General features: G+C 40.8%; 1 protein-coding gene across 3 annotated transcripts in view; it reads left to right on the top strand.

Annotated features, from left to right (window-relative positions):
• The window catches only part of CMKLR1 (chemerin chemokine-like receptor 1), a 356,209-nt gene that overhangs the window by 231,629 nt on the left and 104,660 nt on the right, over window positions 1–19,920 (top strand). The window contains exon 2 of one of the 3 annotated variants that reach the window (XM_044275812.1): window positions 16,795–17,059. The exons of the other annotated variants lie outside the window; for them this stretch is intronic. The gene's annotated coding sequence lies outside the window, so the exon portion shown is untranslated. The remainder of the gene's footprint in view (window positions 1–16,794; window positions 17,060–19,920) is intronic. 3 annotated transcript variants of the gene reach the window in all.

Genomic DNA, 19,920 nt, shown 5'->3' with positions numbered 1-19,920 from the left:
GAGGCCGTCGCAGCCATCTTGACTGAAGACACCATGCAAAATCTCGCTCTGTGACTTGATGACATCTTGACACTGACTGGCATGGTGACATCATATGTCACCGAGTGCGAGATTTCGAGTGGTATCTTCAATTAAGATAGCTTCAATGGCCTCTTTACGCCAAATCATTGAGGTTGAGCATTTTTTATTTATTTTTTACTGCCATTTCAGGGGAAATGGATTAGTTAGCACGAAGTGTAAGAAAATTTGGCTTTGCGGCAAATCAAATTTTTCCTGTAATTCGAATCAAAGTTAATTTTGCCCTTCAATTTGTTCAACACTAGTCATAGCATAAATAGCATTTACTACATCACAGTATATCCTGTGTATCAAAATATTCTACATTATTTTTTTGGTCAAAAATCTTTGTACTATTTTGAGCTACATTATTGCAGCTATGACATATGTGGAAATTGTGAGTAACTTCCTTAGACTTGAGTGGGGGGAGCCCCACACAAATAACAAAGTTCACATATGAAACAGGCAGCTAAGTACATCTCTTATGTTATATAACATTTAGAGTCTGACACAATAGTTATGAAAAAAATCACAGAAAGCAGATAATAATGCACTAACACAATAGATGCAAACATTATATATAGACTAAGCCCTCACTCTGATATGATAAAATCCAAGACTCTCAGCCAATATATTTTGATCAAAACACATCTGTGCCCACCTACCCGCGCCAAGGTGATCTCAGTCAGGCAGGTCCTACTCTAAACCTACCTATGCCATTGGGCTTTCATGTTCAGGAGAGAAGACCCTTCACATATAGTGTGCTGCTCCTAGTCACCTCTATGTGCATCCAACTGATGAGAGGAGGAGCAAGCACAGCTACATGTACCACCTAATTAAAGACGCCTGTTAGATAGGCGGGGCAAAAGTGCACAAGAATGCTACTCCCATTAAAAAAATATAAGCACATTCACACTTGAAGGTGCCACTAGCCATGGACATCCACAAATTTATCGTGCAGGATGTTTTTTTATCTTTGTTTATCTTTTCTCTGTGAATTTTACAATAGTCCCAGTGTTGTAATAAATATTATGAAGCAGGAGCGAAACCCGGGTCGGGCAGCTTTTTTATTATATATGCGTTGTTGAAAGAGGAAAACTCTGTGAGCATAATAAAGTATACTGAGTGCTTTTACCTACGGGTCTGCTCTATGTTGATTTCCTATAAAGGAACATACGCTAACGTTTGCTGCCGGCTGATTTATATACTGGGGAGGAATGATGAATATGCTTGTTGCTGGTCAGTTCAGAGTCTGAAGAGGTGGAAAAAGAAGATCAAGTGGAACAGCCACCTGAAAAATCTGTAGTTTTTGTGCAAACTTCTATCAAAGTTGTTTCAGCGCAGACCCAAAAAAATATATATATATACTTTTTACGTCCTCCTTCTCCCTATCTCCTTTGTGGCAGCCAGGGCTCATCCAAAGACAATGCAATGTCTTTCACATCATTGTCATCACTTTCTGCTTCTCTTGCTCAGACTCAGCTCTGTCGTCAGCTATTGATAACAGAATGCATGGCCAGGAAGCAACTGTACATACCCATCAATCAGCTGGTGTGCAAACCTGGCCAAGGTGCTTGAGGTGCAGTTTTTGCCATTCCATTTAGTAGACTCTTTTGCTTTTAGAGAGCTGATGGTGTTTGATCAGCCTTTCTGGAAGATACCTATCCAGCATTATTTCTCCCAAAAAGCCATCCCTGCCTTGTACTTACTCTCACGTGGAAGAGAGCATGGGCTACTCCTTGTGATTGTCACTGTGTAGGTAGGTGTACGCCATGGTGGACACCTAGACCAGCTGTTACAAGCAGGAAAAATACATGTGTTTTATGGCCAATGGGTCAATGTTTTTTGCATCAATGGTGAGGCAGTACCCAAGCAACAAGGCCAAGTCCTTTTGATCTCTCCTTGATTGTGTTGTCTTGGCTTCCACACCAGGCACTTATCCGCCTACTCCAGCTCCCCCTCTTTCCTATCACATGTGTCAAGTCAAATGTTGCCATGCTGTGTTGGACGAGAGTAGCCACTTTAATAGACATCCGGGGCCATGATGATAAGGGTGACACCGGCTAGAGCAACCAATCATCTCAGTGGAGGAACAGAGCCGGAAATAACTGGCTCCTTGGGCATGCTGCCAGGAATGTTGATCTGTATGCTTGTCTATGCACTGACAGGCATATCATTAAATGAAGTAGTCTGATTATTACTGGATACCCATTCTTTTAGACCCTTGTTATTAAATCAAAATCAGAGAATTTTTCCCCTACTCTGAAAGAGAGGTCAAATTATGTTTTTACCAGGAAACGCTCTGTACGCAGCTTGCATACTCTGGCCTGTCTTTAGCACATACCCTGACACCATGGACTTCTGGGCAGGCAGACTAGAACGGTGGCCCGAAATGGCCCAGCATGCTCTATGTCTTCTTGATTGCTCAGTCATCTTGGACAAGGTTTTCTGATCTGCAGGGGAATTGGTGACACCCAAATCGACCAAGTTGCCCTCCACCATTGTCCAAAACATAACTTTTCTCAAAATGAACCAAGTCTGGATTCAAGAGGATTTTCACACTTCCCTTCCTGAGTTTGATAAATAGATCAGGCCTTGCTGAGGATGTCCCATCTTGCTACTGTTGCTGTCTTCCCATCTGCCTACCATCATGTTCCCGATGGCTGCTGCTGCCATCATGCCACTGCCTGCCTGTTAACATGTACCGTATGGCTGCTGCTGCTGCCACATCCGCAGCTGCTACTCCTCACAGCTAATCCCCTTCTGCTACCATTATTGATGTTACGCATCCACCATTACTACTACTACTACCCATAAATAGCCGATCTGCTGCTTTGAATGTTCCATGCTATGCTGCTACTGCTGCCGCTACTATTGTGGCCATGTGCCTCTATTACCTTATTCCTTCCATATCCACACTAGACTGCTGCTGCTCCCAATTAAAAGGGAGAATTCTTCTAGGCTCGTTCCGAACAAGCCACTTTTTCTTCTGACAGTTATCACTTGTGTGTGTGTCATATGGGCAGGCATTCTGCCCCCCTGAAGGCATAATTTTCGGATGCTTGGCCCCCTAACAAGCCACTGTTTTTCCCCATAACAACCTGTATATATAAACACCATCTTGATAGGGACAATTTTTGGAAGGTTTGGAATCTGAAAAGCATAATACATGCCACGCCCAGTGTTTGTAAACACGCTGTTTGTAAACGCTGTCAAACATGCATTTACCCATAGCTAGGTATATCAGTGTTTCTCAGACATGATTTGCGGTGCTGAAATTGCATTCAAGAGCTTAGGGAGGAGGGGGGGGAGAAAAAAGAAAAAAATAATTAAAAAAGTAACGAAAAGAGATAGCATCTTTTCCTATAAATTCTCAGGTCTAGGAGACTAGAAGGTCTTATATACTAATTTATAGGGCAATTGTAGCAAATTTGATTGAGTTACAATTGATTCAGGTCTGAACCAAACTTTTTGAAAAATTAAACGAACCTGAACTAAACCAATTCTCAAAAGGTTTGCTCATATCTAGTCTCAAATTAATAAAGAAAAAGTACTTTAGATGTTAAAGAGGACCTTTCACTGCTCCTGACATGCCTGTTTTAATACCTCCATGCATTCCCCATGTAATAACAATTCTGGAGCATCTATTCTTATGGCTCTATGTTGTGCCATTCCTTTATAATTTGCACTATAAGTTATGAATGAATTGCTATTAGCCTTCAGTAAGGGTACAGAGGGGCGGTAACCAGTTGGAGGTGTGTCCCTGCACAGACTCACTCTATCCAATCAGTGCTACCATTTTCCGACTGTGTGACACTTTCCACATTTTCCTCACTGCCATCATGGGTAAAACGGGCAATTGATCAGAGTTGCAAAAAGAGATGAATATTGTTTTTTAGACCAAGGGTATCAGTATTTCTGAAACAGCGCAGTTTGTGAACTGTTGCTGTGGTGAAAGTGTATCATGAGAGGTACAAAGTGCACCATGGTGAATAAGCAACATGGCAACTGTGGAGCACCGTGTGTCAGTGATATGAAAGGTGAATGTCGGCTATGAAGGTGCATGAGGGCGGACTAACACACTACAGTGGAGCAGTTCACCGCCAAAATGAACCAATGGGCTACCAGATGTGTGTCTAAAACAGATGGATTGGACTTCCACTGATTGACAAAGGGTTGCTTATTCCATTCAGTTATGTTTTCTGCTTCATCGAATGGATGGATATTGGCGTGTCAGGCTAGAACCATCAGAGAACCATTGCTGAAAGAACACAAGTTTGTGGTGCCAGTGTCAAGGTCTGGGAACTGTTTTCATTACATTTATCCATGTGGAAGTCATCTCAACTGATTTGGTTTGAATCCATCTTTGCAGATCACATACACCCATCCATCCTAATTGTCTTCCCTGAGGCATATAGGACCTTCCAGCAAGACAACGTAACATCTCACTCGGCTAGAAATGTCCAACATTCATTGGAAGAGCATGACCAAGACTTCCAAGTACTACCCTGACTCCCTAACTCCCCAGACTTGAACTCAACTGAGCACACAGTATGTGCAACCGCCTCAATCCTTGTGTTCACTCTATGGAGCCCCCTCCCCTACACCCTTTAGCAGCTGTTGGATGTACTGCAGTAAGCATGTCTCCAGATATCTACTAGGATCTTATTGAGTCACTCTCAGCCCATCTAGCTGCTGTCCAGTGTCCATGCTGCACATGGCAGTTACTCTGGATATTAGCTGGTGTTCATAATAATATGACTCAACTGTGTAGATGATAACTGGGCAGTATCATGCGTACAAGGCTACTTGCTCAAATTCATAAATCATTTTAAAGGCCCCCTTTTCTGTGTTTTCTGTGGCCTAGGCAACATCTGATATGAGTGAGATATAAAATTTGATGATCCATTAGAAGTAACAATATCAGCAGGTTTGTGTTACTACATAGCTGATGTATAATGTTCCTGTTTAATGATGCTTTATACAGTAAGTGGTTCTAGCATTGCAATACTGATTTCATCGTCCTATCTCACAAATGCTTTTTTCACAGACCAACGATAATATGAACACCCCCACCCACACACTCATCTCTGTTCATAAGATCTGAAATACTCTGAAATTATGCTTTCTGTGAGCAAGCGGCTAGTCTAAAAAACATTTTCTTGAAATTATATTTTAAAAAGATATTGCATAATATATAAGTTTATCTAAACATACAATAAAGGTGATATAGCCTGCATCAAAATGATTACACCAAAAGGTAATATTAAATTTCCTTTATTAATTCAATTAAAACATGACTGCATTAAAATCAGAGGAATGCAGATGATTGTAAGAGAGAAGACAGGTTAAAAACAACCTAACTAGTAGGGAACTAACTCACATGCAGACCACGGCAAGTTAATATATGAACGTACCAGAAAGAAAAAAATAAAAATAAATATATATATATATATATATGTATATATACTACAGTGACATCAAATCCAAGTGGAATCTGCCTAGGCATCCAAATACCTGAAATGTACAGCAACTTCACAATAGGCCGCACATAAAGCCCAGTATCACAAACCACACAATAGTGGATATTAAAAAACTTACACCCAATGTCTGCATGGAGGTCCCCCACTTATCCAATGTGTTTCGCCAATGGCTTCGTCAGGGAAAAAGAAAATACAGGGATAGTAGCATCCACCTATATATATCTTTGCCGCACTGAATTTCCCAATTGGAGGCATAATTGCTTTAGCCAGCAATAATGGCGCCGCGTGATCAGTATCACGCGTGTATCCAAAATGGCTCCATAAATCCCGCAATACCAAAAAAAACACATAGGGACATACAAACATCACGAGAGTTCAAGCAGGCACATGATTCCAAATCCTACAAGACAAGAACCATGATACGACCAATCACATGACCGCAATCGAACACATGTTATCACTAATCTCGCGAGAGTGAAGAGCAACACCGAAAATCACATGACTGTAAGGTCATGTGACCATACCCAGACTCTCGCTGGAAATCTGGAGCCAACAAATAAATATATAAATTAAAACTAAAAATAAAGGGCAAATAGGACAATCTCCAATTGGAAAACAGGCACAGGCACAGGCACATACATCATAGCTGTGAGGACATTAGCAGCTCGACCTCAGATATGTATACAGTGTATCACAGTATACAACACACAAATAAATTATAAATACCCACAGATGTATACAAGTTTATATATTAAAAAGACAATATCAAGTCCATGTCCCAAAATTCATTGTATAAATATAAAGCATAAATTGCTCAATAAAATTCTTAATATAGTGAAGAACATGAATAATGAAATAAGTACAAAAGAGATAGACATAATAAAGTGTTCGTTGTGCGAAAGTGCATGTGCAAATAATGCAAACATGCAGTGGCAAAGTGAAATATTACTAAACATTTCTAACCACACAATCATGTTTTAATAGTGTAAAAGGGAGAAGAGTAAGGCCTCATGCACACGACAATTCAATTTTTTGCGGTCCACGAACCGCGGATCTGCAAAAAACGGAAGCCGCCATGTGCCTTCCGCAATTTGCAGAATGGGTGGCCCATTGTATAAATGCCTATTCTTGTCCGCAAAACGGACAAGAATAGGATATGCTATATTTTTTTGAGGGGCAACGGAACGGTGCAACGGATGCGGACAGCACCGGGAGTGCTGTCCGCATGTTTTGCGGCCCCATTGAAGTAAATGGGTCTACACCCAAGCCGCAAAAAATGCGGCTCAGATGAGGACCACAACAACGGTCGTGTGCATGAGGCCTAAGTTCTGCGAGGACACCCTGCACACAGATGTCCCCACCCAACTCCCCACTCCATTAATGAAAACAGGACAATGGAAAAATTACACAAATTAAAATAAAAAATAAAAATCTTATGTGTCAAATATCAAAACTAAGACCATTACCCAAATATTAATAAAAAGCTAATAAAAAAATCATGAACTGCCAAATCATAAATAAATCAATAGTATACATCAGATCCATAGAATATCCAGGGACAAGTCGATATTATCCATTGCAAACAAAAATGGATTAAATCGGGTATCCATCACTCAGTGTCATCCAGAAGATACAATAAGGTAAGTGGAATCTAAAAAGAATTGAGATAAAAAGAACAATAAATATAAAAATAAAGACCCTCCAAACATAACATCCGGCATCAAATGGGGCCACCCATATTCTTCAAAAGCAGAAAGAATCAAGGAATAGCAGGGAAAAGATGAATCTCAATGCCACCCATCTTTAATTAATTTCACGGGGGGTTAAAATCAGACAATGAGGTATTCCAATCAGAGGAATGGGGCAAAACTGTTATATTCATTAAGACCCTAGGGGATAACGTACAGAGTTTATGAATCCATCGGGATTCTTTCTGTGCTAAGAGTTGTTTCCAGTCACCTCCTCAAATGGTTTGATAGACCCGATCAATACCCTTCACCCTGAGGAGATCACCATTACTATCATGGTTAAGTCTAAAATGTTTCGGTAGAGAATTAAGACTCAAGATGAATTCGCTATCTGCGGCTGCAAAAATATCCCGTACATGTTCATGTACCCTTTTTTTTATTCTCGTGTAGTCATCCCAACATATGCCTCCCCCATGGACAAGTGGCATGATAAATGATTCCAGTTGTCGAGCAGTCAATCTTATAGGTGATCTTTTATATATATATATATATATATATATATATATATCTCCTTGCCACTTGCATCCTGGAACATTTAAAATTTGTCAATGTTTGGACATGCTACACATTTTCCATAGGGGGAGCACCCCAATTTTGGGCCTTCAGAGCCAAAGATACTACCAGGTCTCACACCTTGGTGATGACTTTTAACAAGAATGTCCTTCAGATTTTCAGATCTACGATAGGTCAATGCCGGTTTCTCAGGTATATATTCACAAAGTTCCAGATCAGTTTTTAGGATTGGCCAAGATTTTGTCAACGCTTGTCGGACTAGGTCACACCTGGAATTAAAATTGGTGATGAAACAAATTGAATTCACAGTTTCAGTTTTACTCTTACTATGTAGCAACACCTCACGATTGCTGTTTACTGCCCTCCTTAAGGCCTTCCTAATAGATCAGTTACTATAACCTCATTGCTGAAACCTGCCAGTAAGTTCACTTGCCCATTTTTTAAACATTGTCTCATCTGAACAAATCTGTTTTATCCGTAGAACTGTCCTACAGGAATGTTGTTAATTAAATGGTGAGGGTGGGCCGAGGATGTATGTGACACTGTGTTGGTCGCTGTGGGTTTTCTATATAGATCAGTTTGAATATATCCCATAGAGTCCACCAATAATTCCATATCTAGAAAATCCACCTTCTGTTTTCTATATTTGTATGTCAACTTAATGTTATAAACATAACAAGTGAGAGTGAATCTGGACCGCACATCCTCAATACTATGCTTTTGATATAACAACAGTTTTTCAGCATTATAAAACATGGCTTCTCGGCACAATAATAATAATAAATATAATCTTATGCTATGCACTAAAAGGAAGCATTAGTATACAGTCTGATCAAAGCGCATAGGCCCTCTTACCTGCAACAAGGTTGCCTCTTCAAGTGGGGACCTACTCTAACTTTAGTGCGGCACTGCGCAGCAACCACCAGCACCTCTGCACTGCGCCAGCAAGAGACGGGACCCAGTGGCCACACAGCACCCTCACTGTGCGGCAAAGCCACCTTGGCCCTGGGTCCCATTGCTCCACCACCACAGCATAAGAGAAGCAATGGCCACCGCCCAGCACCGCATAATGTGAACAGGTGCAAAAAGCTGACCTGTTCACAGACTTTCAGGAACTCCAAATGAGAGATAGTAGGAATTTATAGACCCTTAGCAGACTCCTGCTGATTAAAAATTCCTGGGCCGAATGGGTGCTGTGAGAGTGAAGAGTAAATTTGGGACCGCACATCCTCAATACTATGCTTTTAATATAACACCTGTTTTTCAGCATAATAAAACATGGCTTCACAGCACAATATTAATAAATATAACCTTATGCTATGCAGTAAAAGAAGGCATTGGTATACAGTTTGATCAAAGAGCATAGGCCCACTTACCTACTACAAGGTTTCCTCTTCAAGTGGGGGCCTACCCTAACTTTAGTGCGTGCGACCACCAGCACCTCCGCACTGTTCAATGTAGTGATAAATTCCTCCAGCTCCTTCATTTCGGTTCAATGTAGCGATAAATTCCTCCAGCTCCTGGGTGGATTACTGCCAAATAATCAAAATATTGTCAATGTATTGGGTCCAAAATTGGACCCTATCAATTGACTGTACCGGATTGGACATAAAAAGTTTGCATTCCCATTGGCCCAAAAATAAATCTTCATATAACACTGCAAAGGCCGCCCCCATTGCCGTACCTTGTAATTGAAGATAAAAACGCTCCTTAAACACCAAAAAATTGTGTTAAGGCAAATTCCAGTGCTCGACAAATAAACTCATCGAGTTTTGAATCCAGACTGCTCATCTGCATCGTACGAGCCACTGCTGTCACCCCATCTGAATGTCTGATGGATGTGTATAAGGATTCAACGTCGCAACAAGAAGCATGTTTTATTGGATAGGAATACCGTTGATTTTCCTTAAAAGATCAGAGCTATCTTTAGTATAAGATGGTAATAATTACACAAACTGTTTCAGATACAAATCAAGACAGAACGGATGTATAAAGCTGTTAATCCCTTCCACAATTGCCCTACCTGGTGGTGTATGTAAATCTTTGTGTAATTTCAGGAGCAGGTATAGTGTTGGTATTGTAGGTTCCGCCACCTTCATCCCTATAATTTGTTGAATGTCCAAAACTGCTTCATCCTGGGCCTATAAGAGGATACACTCCAATTCTGTTTGATATTTCGAGAGAGGATTAAATGTAAGTTTCCTACAGCATGTTCCATCTGTTAACTGCCGAAAGGCCTCTTTCTCATACATTTCAGTAGGCCATGATACCACATTTCCTTCTTTATCTGAGGGTTTGAACCCCCCTCTTCATCTGCCATAGTTGACTAGTAGCCTCTCTCTGCTCCCTATCAAGATTATCAAAATAAATATTTTCAGGTATTTTTTTTTATTCCTCAGACACTAATTTACCAAATAAATCTATATCTGGACAGAGTGAAGTCTGAGGAAATTTGGTGGATTTGGGTAAAAGATTAGAAGGGTACTCACCCCTTTTATGTTCTTTCAAAAGCTCCCTCAAAACCAGCAGAACTTCCCGTTCCTGAATAGATTCTAACTGATCATTTTCATCTTGTTTCCTGGCAAAGATCTTCTTAAAAGCCAGTTTCCGTGCAAATAGTTGTAAATCTTTTACTAGAAGAAAATTATCAAGTTTAGTGGCAGGACAAAAGCTAAAACCAAGGATTAAAACTCTATTTGTGCTGATGTAAGGGGTTGATCAGATGAATTAACTACCTTCAGGTTTGCAGAGGAGCCATTACCATAGCTATTTTCTTGTCTCTTATTTCTCCCTTGATGGCCGTCTCCCTCAAATCTCCTTTTCCCTAATGGCATGGGGTATCTATTGGATTTGGGGGAAACCTGTGATGTATTAGTATTCGTAGATGATATCGGAGATACAGGTAAAGAACTTGCGCGTCCAAAGCCTTTCTGGACCGCCATCTATATATCCTGTTGTTTTCTTTATCCAACACATCCCTTTGGAATTTCTTAGTTTTGGTCGCTGAAATCTGATCACCCCATTCCTGCAACCATTTGTCCATATTATTATTATTATTATTATTTATTATTAAAGCTCCATTCATTCCATAGTGCTGTACATATGATAAGGGATATACATACATAATACAGACAATTGCACTAAGCATAAAAAAACGAGCTACAGACTGGTACAGAAGGAGAGAGGATCCTGCCTGTGAGGGCTTACAATCTACAAGGTATGGGAGAAAGACACAGTAGGTAAGGGGGAAGCTGGTCATGGTGGTATAGAGTCAGCAGGGTCACTCACTGGTTGTAGGCTTGTCTGAAGAGGTGGGTTTTCAGGTTTCTTTTGAAGGATTCCACTGTAGGTGAGAGTCTGATATGTTGGGGTAGCGGGTTCCAGAGTGTCGGGGATACACTGGAAAAATTTTGGAGGCGATTGTGGGAAGAGGTGATAAGAGGAGAGGAGAGAAGGAGGTCTTGTGAGGATCGGAGATTGCATGAGGGGATGTATCGGGAAAGTAGCTCAGAGATGTAGGGAGGGAACAGGTCGTGGACGGCGTTGTATGTATTTGGTAGTATTTTGAATATATCTCTATTGATAGTATCCATTTCCTCTTGGGGACACTCAATTTGTACAGTCTAATATCCCTTCAATTTCTCCCTCAATGGTAGATAATGTTTTCTCATTGAAGGGGATAATCAATCCCAGGAAAGTACGTGAACATAAATTGCATGTTTTATATCACTTTATATTTTAAAGTGATATTGCATAATATATAACTTGTAATGCATAATTCTTAGCTAAATCAAATAAACCTATCAGGTTATATGTGTTTAATTTGCTTTATGCATTTTGTGGAATCACTATCACATCACTAATCAGCAATGTATACTTATCGAGTCACTTGCCCTATGTAAAGCCTATTCATAAGTAAAGCTGTTTAGTCATAAAATGGGTGAAGAGGTACCTGATTTCTCACATAAACCACATTACTGTAATGTTGCCAGTCCATGTTCATCTGCATCTTATCTCTCCCTCTGTGCATGTGCAATGACCTCCTGAGGAGCAGGTGTAGAGAATGGCAGTTGTAGTGGCCCCAATCAAGTGCTGTGTCAAGTTGTATTCCCTTAGGCCATTGCTCCCTGGGGATCAATGCAGTGGAATTATAGTACTGAAGAAGGAGGCCAGAGCTAAATGTAACAAAGTCCTCTTTACTAAGTGCAACCTAGAACTCGAAAATAAATACAGCAGTAGACATTTAGTGAAATTATTCTCTGGCACCAGCAAGGATATGGAGGCAGATGTTGTTGGCAATTCAGCACTTAGTTGAAACTGGCCTAGTGTTTTTTTGGTGATGGGTGGCTTGGCTGTAATCCCTCACCTTACAGCAGTGTCTGTAGATGCTGATGTAGCAGTTCACTCTGCTGTGTCAAGTCTTTACATTAAGGCAATTTGAGTAGTTCACTCTAAAGAATCTTTCTAGGAGCCAAGCCTTTAGATAACAACTCCCCGAGAGGAGAGGAACAGGGTAGTTAACCTTGCTCCAGCAAACCTATGCTATCCTTTCCGTACTGGGAACTAAGGCCAGATACAAACAGAAAAACATATCATACATAAAAATATACAATTTGTAATACCACAGGTCTGGCATACTACACATGGCCGCCGGAATGCTACTCATTCCTCCTGCTGCACCATGCTGCTTATGGCCTTCCCCACCTACTTCCTCCTGTTCTGGCTGGTGCTCCCATAAATCAAGTGCAGCGTACCTCATGGGAAGTGTGAGCAGTGCTGGCCAATCAAAGGGCAGCAGGAAGTGTCTTGGACTACCAAATGCACGGTATGCATCAGGCAGTCTAAGAAGCAGTGCAGACACCATAAATGGCAGAAGAGGAAACTAGAAATTGGTAGCTCTGCAGCTAGTAACACTGGAAACAGGAACAGTAACAGGAAAACCATCCAGCCCCCAAAAAAACGTACAGAAAATATTTACAAATAGTTTATTGTCTTCAGATTTGTTTGGGTAGAATTTATCCAGAGATTGAGAGAAAGAAGTAGAGAGGAAAAGTGGTATAGAAGGACCCATGGATGTCATCATCATGTGACATGAGGGGCGAAGCTCTGGTGTTGTGAATGGAGGAGGAGAGGTAATGGCACTACTGTTTTCTTCTGTATGTTGGGAGCAGTTGTGTGAGATCTGGTAGCCAGGGAAATAATGGAAGTTATACATCTTTCCATATACACTCTATGTGCATCCGGGTCTGGTTCGGAGTCTTTTAATGAAACTACTAGGGGTAATTGCAAGGCTGATATCGTCGTCAGGAGGAAGCTAGTGGTCGATGCACAAGATGGAGCGTCAGTATTAGAGGAGTAGGCAAATACCGTATTTAAGAGAAAGCCAGTGACCGATGCACAAGATTGAGCATCAGCATTGGCAACAGAGCAGGAGAGACTAGCTTGATTACAGGCTGAAAGCAGAATGTCTGTGAAGGTTCTCATTTATCCAGGTCATGGTATATCTGTAAAGAATAAATCAAGGCAACTGGACTTACTGTAGATTTCTTGAAAACGTTTCACTCATTATTCCAATGAGCTTTCTCAATTCTGAGTGACTGTACAATAATTCTCTGGGAATAAATATGTAACTGAATCAACATCTGGTAATTATACCCAGCATGGGGTCAGAGGTCATGATACCCAGCTTGGGGTCAAAGATGTTGATTCCATTATCCTAATTGGAGTCAGTAGGTAATAAAGACTTCCCAGAAAAAGCACAATAATCTCACAAGGCAGGAAGTGCAAGGCTGGGCTTAAATAGAATGTTCAATCAGGGAACATGGTCGAGCAAACTAGTTCCATGTGCCTGAAACTAGAGGCACATGGAACTAGGCTTCAGTTCAGCACAGGAGCTGTCCAGACAGCTGAATAGCTCAGTGGGAAGAACTGTAGCCTGGGACACAGGAGTTCTAGTCCTGAAATTCTTCCTACTGTATAATATCCACTGCTCAAAATTACATCATGGGCATGCTGAGTGTTGTAGTTCTCACCTTATAAGTCTTGAAGAATCTAAATCCCTACTGGATGCCCCAACCCACAGCTGAATGTGCCTGTGGACTTGGCTTTATGAAACCTGGCATATTCGACTGATACACATGACATAATTCTATAGATAATACATTCAGGTCTGCTACATATTATGCACTTCTAATTTTGACAAATTCAGCCATGCTACATATGACACCCTTCTATAGATAACGCATGTAGCTCTCCTACATACGTCACCCTACTATATAGGACACATTCAGATCTGCTACATACTGTATGTGAGAGACAGTGAGAGAAAAAATTTCCAAGCACTTTCAATTCAAGTGGAATCAATTTGTACTTGAATCCAATTTCTTGGCAGATTTGAACGAATCGGATTGAAACTAATTTTTGAAAATTCGCTCATCTCTAATATACAGTACGGTAGGTTGTTAATATGCGGTAAAATACATTTTGATGGCAGTGTCCCTTAAATTTTGTAACTCTGGTATATTAATTAGATTTTTCCAGAAGAGCATTAATGAGAATCTAAAAGTTGATGTAGCCATCTTCTGAGCACTCAAACGTACATATTATAGGGATGCATGTTCATATTCATGATTCATATTCACAGGGGTCTCTCCAAATCTAGGGCACGGAAACTGGCAAACTGAAATAATGCCTATTGGGGATGTCATACCCATATCGGCTTTTAGCTGTACTATCTAAGAAGCAGTATGAACTTTCGCTGTCTACGTCTTTTAGGGCTTTCTCCAGTTTTCCGGTCATTTCACCTACTCATTATTATGTAATAACCTGTGGAGGGAAGATGCTTTACATAGTACTCACTAATACCTCGCTCAGAGGAGACAGCAGGATCAACGGAGCGAGGCATGGGCGAGTACTATGTAAAGCAAAGGACAGAATACTGATTACCAGAGAACCCCTTTAAAGAAAATTAAATATTGTACGCTGGACAGATAAAATAATTATTAATTAACAATTAATTAGTATAGGGCAGCTACTTACTTCTGAAAATGTATGTCCATCATATTATATACTTCTGAGTGTCATCAGAACTTCAGCAAATTACTGTTGGTTTCTGATATTATAAATTATAAAAAATACCAACTTGTATTTTGCTGTGAATCCCCCCAGGAAAAAATCCTCAGTGTTTACCCCATCTTGGTTTTTAACCCTAATAGAAAGTTAAATGTGTAAAACCAAAGTCTACAGTTTTCACATACAGTCTGCCAAAGATCAAGCTGTGAATATCATCACAGCCAGGCTAAGTGTAATACAGGGCATCTGTCTTCTAAAAGAGGTCAAGCAAAACATTGAAGCACAGATACAGGTTATTTTTCCCATATATCACAATTACTGCTAGCCCATCAGTGTCTTTGGATTATTTGTCTAAATAATTCTACTCCATCTGAACTGCAAGCAAAATGCATTTATATCTGCTTACTGAAATTGATGACTACTCTAATGACAAATGACCACAATGACACCATGTGAATTAGTAACGTTCATCCTTTTGTGTCAAGGCTATGTCTGGAATGTAGGTCTGTCTAGTAGAATTTAGTGTCACCTAGCTAGACGTAACGAAAATTAAGCTTTGCATCTGGTAAGTGGCCACATCTGCGTGATGGAAGAATATTTTTCATCCTCATACATTTTCAAATAAAGCGATCAAGGGTAAAAAATAATGAAAACTGCTGTACTTGCCTTTCAAATCCTCAACTTCTCCTGTGCAGACAGTTTCTTGATCCCTCATAAATCTTTGTTTACTCTGCTGCAGCCAATCACTGACCGAATTGGTAATATCAGAAAGGTCAACACCTCACCACTGTGGATAGTGATTGGCTGCCCTGCTCTTTATTCTAGATGACTCATCCTTTCTGCAGTGCAGTATTTGAAAGGAGAGCAGAATCCATTTATTATTCAACCCTTCTGTAGCGCACAGTGGGTATGGACCAACTAACCAATTTAACTTTGTCTATACCTAACAACATTGTCCTAGAGGTTCCCAGGTATTCACCTATCACCCCTGTAGAGGGATCTGGACTTTGCAGCAGGGAACCAACCAGACTGGTACCTCCTGGAGCAGTCCTGGTGTAGATGACAGGTGTCCCATGTAGGTCAGAGACACCAGTGCGACGAACCAAGGACTCAGGCAAAAAGCATAGTCTGAACACAGTCCAATTGCAGGCTGAGCATGTGCATATTCCATTTAGCAATTCCAAGGTTGGGGCAGGCTTAGTACATGCATAGTCTAGGTAACAGTTCGAAGGTCGGGGTAGGGGGCAAGGAGCAGAATTGGTAGACAGGCAAGGTACTGTACATGGGTAGTCAGACAAGAGATCATACCTTTGCTGGTTACTAGAGACTAGAAAACCTCAAAGCTCAGGCGAGGAGGTGGATCCACAGCCCAGCTAAATAGAGAGGCTGATAGGGAGCCAGCTGTGGACACATGCCTCCAGCTTAACAGCTTTATTTTAACTGGGACTGGGCTTTGACTGGGACTCACTGATATTGATGACCTATCCTGAAGAAAGGCCATCAATATCTGATCAGTGGAGGTCTGACACTCCGCACCCCCACGATCAGCTGTTCCCTGCAGCTTCCAGTACTAGAACTAGCACTTCGAGTATAGCAGAAAGCTCAGCCAGAGTGTACTTGCCGTGCCAGGTTACTGTAGGTCAGCTCCCTTTTGCTTGAACAAGAGCTGAGCTGCAGTAACCTGGCACAGCCACCACACTCTGAATAGAGGTGTGCTTCTGACTTCATTCACAGTGCTAATCCTGGTGCTTGAGGCTGCAGGAAAAAGTGGATTGATGGGGGTGTGGGGATGATCAAATATTGATGAGTTAATGAATTGTAAATTAATCAAATTTGACCCAAATTTTGAAAAAAAAAATAGTTACATCTGAATACGAATTCTTGTTGATTTGATTTGGGAAATTTTGTTTGTCCCATTGAAGTGAATGGAAGAGGAAGCTGTAATAACTGTGCACCACCACGGCATGCAGATAAACATTGAAGAGAACACAGCACTTGTACCACAGACCCTTCAACAGCTGATCGGCGACGGTGCTGAGAGGTCATGCCGATGAATGAGACAGACTAGACTGCAGATGTATCTTACCTTCATATGTCCTGGATGTCCACACAAACTGGGTTTTCGACAAGATCAGGAATATTTATAAAGTTTAAATTGTTTATTTATGAATCACACTTGAACTCAAGGTCAGAAGATGAGAGAATGAAAAACATGTCTTCATCACACTACATTAAAAGATATTCTGTTACTCCTACCTTGAGATAAATAGTGTGCCCGTTTCCTGCCGATCCACTCTTTCATCTATCACTATCTGCCCTTATTTTTTCAAGGACACAATTTTCGCAATCTATGTTATTCTAGGAATAATAAAATGTGAGCAGCATTTCTCAATAGAGAAGAATATGAGACATGAAGCAAAATGACAAGCATAAGGCCAACATATAATGCATGTACTACGAGCAGTTCTCAAAGGTTATGCTCTGACTACTTGAGCATCTTAATTAACTTAGGTCTGTGGAGTTTTTCTAAAATGTTCGTTGCTTCAGGCTAAATATTTAACCCACACAAATCCATTGTATTTTATATCAAGAAGACTAAGGTATCGGTCACATTTGCATTGTTATCCTCTGCTGCTCTACAGAAATAACAGAAATGCCAGATCTGTTGCATGATGGACCCCAGTGACACACAACAGACCTCATTGACTATAATGAGGTCTGCACGGTTTTTATCATAGGGACTGGCATTTTACCAGACAGTATAATGGAACGCAGATTCCAGTTTAACCCCTTTGTGTGTCTGATCTTTAGACATATTAATTTGTAGTCAACAGTATACAATACTGTATGATCAAGAGCAGTAAATTTAAAGTAAATTGTATGAAATGCCATTCACACGTGTCTAAAAAGATCAGTGATTTTCAAATATGCAAGTCTTTAGGGTTTTTCTTAAGAAAGGTTGTGTTGTCAACCTGTGCACTGCAAAAAGTGAGATCTGTAAGCAAGGCAGCTAACAAAATATATAACCATGCTGCTGCAGATTACTGGCCATACACTAGGACTGTACTGTGTGAGGGCACCATGAATAGAAAGATCCACAGTATGCCAAGGCGAAATGTTAATACATTGTCAAAACTTAGAGTCAAATGACTTTACAATAGGATATGAATTGTGCGCACACATTTGTAATGCTAATTGTCAGCTATGGTGGTGAGGAACATTCAACAGGCGAGATTTACCAATAGTTTTACGCCACTTTTGTAGTGGAAAAAAGTCACAAATTATGGCACATACCATATGTGCACCATCATTTGTGACCTTTTTAAGCTTCTTGGGACTTTTCCAAGGTGCAGAGAAAAGAGATGGGGCTTAGTGAGAGGAGCCGGGCTTCACATTAGCAACTGGATTTACTATAACTTTTGCCAGAAAGTGGTGTAAGTAGTTGGTGTAGACTTCAGTATCTGGTGCACAGCAGGGCAGATCTGCACCTAATTTATTAAGAGGCATGTATCTTTCATAAATTAGGCACATCTCACGCCAGTGCAGGGAGACCAAGACTGTTTTGAGAAATGTCCCTCAATGGGTTACACAGAAAAGTTCACATGTGTTGACAGAACATTTTGAGACCATTTTTGATGCCTTTATTTTTAGTTTGAGTAAGTGGATTTTCTTTAATGGAAGTAAAATAAATAATATGCACTTTAGGGGAGATTTATGTAAAGGAAAACTGGTTTAGTTGCCCATAGCAACCAATCAGGCTCCACCTTTCATTTTCCAAAGGAGCTCTGACAAATAAAGGGTGGGATGCGATTGGTTGCTATAGGCAACTAAGCCAGTGTTCCTTTTTTACATCAGTTTTGAAAACTCTACCCCTTTGAATTTTTGTGTAGACTCCCAGAAACTACACCCAGCGGTATCAAAAGCCTTTTTTTTGTTTGTTTTTTTGTTTTTTAACATGGATCTAGGTTTAGGGTTTATTTGAATGTGCCTGCTTTGTGTCATTTTTTTTTTTTTCTATGATTATCTCCAAGTTTCCATAAGGTCTGCACATGTACATCCACCATAGGCACTTGAATTCTTTGTTTTATTGGGGGGCTGGGGATCAGGGTCTGCTGTGGTTAATCTGCCTTTTAAGTGTCACTGTCACTTCTGTGATGACAGTCAGTACTTTTACCCTGGGTTCACACCTGAGCGTTCTGAAAGGAGCGCTCTGTATGCGCGATTGTACGGGCGTTTGCAATCGCGCATACAGAGACAAGCGAACGCCCATTGTCGCGTGTTCGCGAATGTCTATTTACGGGAACACGCGACAAAACGCCCCAAAGAAGCTCATGTACTTTTTTGAGCGTCGGGCGTTTTACAGCGCGATCGTACGCGCTGTAAAACGCCCAGGTGAGAACCATTCCCATAGGGAAGCATTGGTTTCTCCTTGTTGAGCGTTTTACAGCCCGTAGGAACGCGCTGTAAAACGCTCAGGCGTTAACTTAGGGTTAGAGTACTGATATGCTGAACTCCACAGCATGTGCCAGTGCTGCGAGGGAGGTGAATCCAGTGAAGCTCACTGTTCCTGGCCTCCGAGTGATGATTGACAGGTTAATTTCTCATGTGTAACAGAACAGAAACCAGTCAGTCATCTTCCAGAGCCGGGGGAAGGTAGGGACAGTGACCCTCATCGGACTCCCTAGCAGAGCTGGCATGTCAGTAATCTGAAATTACTGACTGCCATCACAGAAGCGACAGACCACTGAAATCAATGAGGGCAGCATAGTGTAGGTGACTGGTTCACATTAAAGATTTGCACATTTTTATGCACATCAATAGCTTTAATCTACTCAGATAGATCCCTCAATGGTAACTTATAATGAGGTCATATAAAGAAATAGCTCATGTCTCCATGCATTCGGAAAATTTGAGTTACTTTACATTCAATCTCAGATGTACAGTATACTATTATATTGACACCAGTAGACAATGGGCTTTGGAAGTGATAATTGGGAGATAGTCTTACTGATAGTTAATGCATGAACATCATGGCACCTAATTAAATG

Source organism: Bufo gargarizans, chromosome 1, assembly GCF_014858855.1.
Source record: "Bufo gargarizans isolate SCDJY-AF-19 chromosome 1, ASM1485885v1, whole genome shotgun sequence".
NCBI lineage: Eukaryota > Metazoa > Chordata > Amphibia > Anura > Bufonidae > Bufo > Bufo gargarizans.
This window is presented reverse-complemented; position numbering and strand designations above follow the sequence as displayed.